The sequence below is a fragment of the Grammomys surdaster genome, unplaced genomic scaffold (assembly GCF_004785775.1).
Source record: "Grammomys surdaster isolate TR1022 unplaced genomic scaffold, NIH_TR_1.0 196, whole genome shotgun sequence".
Classification (NCBI taxonomy): Eukaryota; Metazoa; Chordata; class Mammalia; order Rodentia; family Muridae; genus Grammomys; species Grammomys surdaster.
This window is the reverse complement of record NW_021604641.1, coordinates 5,579,823-5,584,398: the sequence shown is the minus strand read 5'-3', so window position 1 is coordinate 5,584,398 and position 4,576 is coordinate 5,579,823.

The window sequence follows — 4,576 nt, the reverse complement described above, 5'->3', positions numbered from 1 at the left end:
TCTCTCTCTCTCTCTCTCTCTCTCTCTCTCTCTCTCTCTCTCTCTCTTTCTCTGTTGAGGTCCAGATCACTTTTTCTTGCTGTTCTAAAACCTCTCTGAATAGTTCATCTTTGAAGATCAAAATTCCAATCTTCTATTTACACATCAATTCAGTCATTACCCCAGATTCCTTTTGATTATTGGCATCCCATGATGTTAGTACCTTGACTTTTAGGAAAAGGACAGTAAATACATATTTTTTAACATTGCAAATGATTTCAGACAGCTACCAGCCTTTGTAAATGTAGCTTGGTGAGATCCCATTCTGAGATTACCAGATTACCATTATGACCACACCAAGACCTAAATGGGCTGTATCACAAGCTGATCTTGAACTCAGGAATCTTCCTGCCTTTGTATTTGTCTGTCTTTGTATCTTTCTGACAAGATGGCTTATAGTGCCTCTGTTTAGGTACAACAAGCACCTCAACTAATTTATATTAAATTCTTATATTTTGCATAGTTGAGAAATCATATATTTTGAACTAATGCTTCCCTCTTCCCACTGCTTTAAAGACTGTCCTGAAGGTCACAGCATTCTACCATTTTTTCTGAGATATTAAACTCCCAAACTTGTGCTGTTTATAATTATCATGGAGTCTTTAACCATGGCAGGGAGAACATTCCCTGATAACCTTGTCAGAGAGAATATTTCTGGAAGGAAGAACATGAAGAAAAATAATATTTTTTAACACAAACATGGCCTGTTATCTCTGTTTCAGGAGCTGGATCCATGTTATTCCATTCCTAAAATGGCCATGAAGGACATAGCAGAGTATTTTTGGGGTATATGGCTAGGGACAGTATACCTAGATCTTCAGGAAAAACTATTTTCAATTTTCGGGTATCTGTCTAGAAAATAATCCATTTTGTTTAGATTTAGCAGTTTTGTAAAGTACAGTCTTTTGATGTAAAACCTGATGATTTAAAACAATTTCCTCAGTTTCTGTTGTTATATTTTCCTTTTTGTTCTGATTTGGTAAATTTTGAAACTGTCTCTGTGCCTTTAAATTAGTTTTTCTAAGGGTTTTCTATGTTGTTGATTTTCTCGAAGACCCAGCACTTGGTTCTGTTGATTCCTTGTATTGTTTTCTTTGTTTCTAATTAATTGATTTCAGCCCAAAATTTGATTATTTCCTGACATCTAATGCTCTTTGATATTTTTGCTTCATTTTACTCCAGACCTTTCAGGTGTGCTGTTAAGTTTCTAGAATGAGATCTCTCCAACTTCTTTGTGAAAGCACTTAGTGCTATGAAGTTTCCTCTTAGCACTGCTTTCATTGTGAACCATAAGTTTGGATATGTTGTGGCTTCATTTTCTTTGAATTCTATAGTCTTTAATTTTTCTTTATTTCTTCCCTGACCAAGGGATGATTGATAGAGCATTACTCAGTTTCCATGAGTATGTGGACATGTTGTTTTGTCCATTGTTCTTGAAGTCCAGCCTTACACCATGATCATCTGATAACATGCAAAGGACTATTTCAATCTTCTTGTATCTATTGAGTTCTATTTTGTGGTCAATTACATTGTCAATTTTGGAGAGGTTTCTTGCGGAGCTTAGAAGGATTATTCTTTTTTGGGGGGAGGATGAAAGGTTCTATAGATACCTTTTAGATCATTTCATTCATAACTTCTGTTAGATTCACTCTGTCTCTGTTTCAATGACCTGCCCCTTGGTGAAAGAAGGGTGTTTGCAGAGAGCCGCGGTGAGCGGTGATTGCACTCGCCATTACAAGATGGCGATGGCATCTGGCGGTCCCGCATGTACAAGTGGACTGCGCATGTGCAAGTGGCGAAACCACGCCAAGTCACTGCCCATCCCAGGGCGTAATATGCGTTCCTGAGCAAGCAGCCAATCAGATATGAACACGCCGCTCCAGGGGTATATAAGCAGTGCCTTTTTGGGGCCCGGGGTCTTCCTCCTTTCATCACAATAAACGTTTGCTGCAGAAGGATCCTGGTGTCCGCGTGCGTTCTTGCTGGCAAGACGATTATATGCGGATCACAGGTGTTGAAGTCTCCCACTATTATTGTGTGGGGTTCAATGTGTGTTTTGAGCTATAACAATGTTTCTTTCCATATAATACTTTATTTTCCTACTCCTGTGATTTACTCACTTCTTCCCTCTCAAGTTCATGATCTCTCATCTTTCTTACATGTAATTTCATTTAAAATATATGCATATGTATTTGTATACACATGAATAATTTACATACAATCATGACACTTAAGGTGAAACTGCTACCCCTCCAAGTGCCATAGACTCCCTAACAAAAGCCCCCAGACCAAGCATGGTGAAAATCTATTTAAGATATTGTTTAGAGAGGTCCAAGAGACACTGTAAACAAACATATGTTATTGCTATTATCCTTGAGTGCCTCTCAAAACTTAAAAGTAAATCCCTGTAATGAGGACAATACATACTTTGGAGACATAACTTGGAGAAATCCAGCTGGAACTGACCAAGAAGCCACTTCCCTGAGGATTAGCTCTCATAGTATCAGAAGGTGCTGTGCAAGCTGCCGTGGGAGAAATCAATAGCCCTGAGCTTGAAGCTAATGTATGAAACAAAAGTAACTGGAGAGAGAGAGGAGAGAGAGAGAGAGAGAGAGAGAGAGAGAGAGAGAGAGAGAGAGAGAGAGAGAGAGAGAGAGAGAAACTGTTCTGTGGCAGGTCCAGTTGCATCTGTTTGTCTCACCTCTCCTCTGGCTGCTTCTGAAAAGTTTTGAATTTCAGAATATCACTAATTTCAATCCATTTGTGCCAAGTTTTCCTTGTGATTTTATGGTATATGTCATTGTACATTGTGAAAGACAACAAAAATTTTCACCTTGTCCTAAGAAAGAAACAAAAAGAAAATAGTCCAGCCTTATAGTGTTAGGGAAATGCAAATTAATAGGTCATTGAAACATAAGTGCCTTTGTTATGAAAGCTAAATTAAAATAAAACAAAAGCAAATTATGAGAAAATGTATAATAATTGCATTATTTTTTCTTGCTTGTGAGTGGGCATAATGACAGGTATTTTGGAAAACAGTTTGGCAAATTCTCAAGAAATTCAGGACAGTTTTGTCATTGAGTTAAGTTAATGACTAATGGCTTCCATTGGTATTTTCAAAAGTAGCTTAAATGCATGCATAGAAAATATCTGTGACATTTTTCTCAATTGCTACAATTTGGCAGCACAGAAGGTATCCTTCAAAAAAGTGAATACAAAAGCATGCTATCTAGATGTAATGCAGTAAGCAAATAAGTGGGCCATCGTGTAAAATAATACATATACCTTTCTATTCAGATATCTTACTTTTTACTATAACAGCCTTTATAATTAAATGCAAAAATTAGCACTGTACCCCAATCATTTCTAGCACTGTTTACCTCTATTTCCCCATAGTTAAATAAAAATAAAACCTATTCTTGCTGCCCTCATTAAAAAGATTTCTGAAGGAATAGTGTCATGATTGTCTCTCTTTCAATCAGAGTACAAATAGCAAACTGGATGATATTCATTGATAGATGATCATAAGTTCCTTATACAACTGTAGTATGTTGCTGATCAATACTAACTTGTAAATGCTGAAAGAAGTTTTAATTGTAGCCATATTTTTTCAAAATTCTTTGTGGTTGTCTTCAATTTCTACACCAAATATTTATCTCACAAAAATATGATGATTGTCCAATCTAATTAGTCACTTTCATCAACTCTAATTGAGTTCTACAAATAATAATCGAAATTCTGTAACTATTCATGCTTTTATTCATACTATTGCATATTGTCATATGATACAGATAATTAAACACTTAAATTACTAATAAGAGGACAAATTATTTTAGTATTGATTATAAAGGAAATAAACTCTGGTTTTTAAAATAAATTGTTTTCTCAAATATAATAAACATAAAATATATATTTACCCTGTGTTATTTGTAATTCTGTGTTTTAGATTCTTTGCTTTTCATCACATCTTTCATTATAAATATGATACAAATACTTTATTATAAATATTTTTTGAGGGAAACATTGGGATACTATACCATTCATATTTAAATAAAACAATATATGCATTTAATTTCTTCCATGTTCCATTGTATTTTGATTACGTTAATATATTAAAAACAAGATCTTCAAATAAAACTGGAAAGATATGTATAATATTGTATAAACCTTTTAATCACATAATATGACAACTTTTTAGAAAACAATAGTAAACAAAGTAAAACTAATTACTCAATTTTTAACTAATTATTTTATTTATTGTGTTTTTTTCTTTCCATTTGGTTTGTCTGTGCATCACACATGGATGAGTAATATTCCTAGAACTGGAGTTACAGACAGTTGTGAACTACCATGAGGTGCTGGGAATTGACCTCGGATCCTCTGTAAGACTATCTGGTGCTCTTAACCAATACACCAACTCATCAGCTCCAACTAGTAAAATATTTTAAAGAAATTATACTAAATTCATCAAATATGTACTTAAATAGAAAATACTTAAATTTGGAGAAGCTGAAAAAACTTGATATTTGTTCATTAT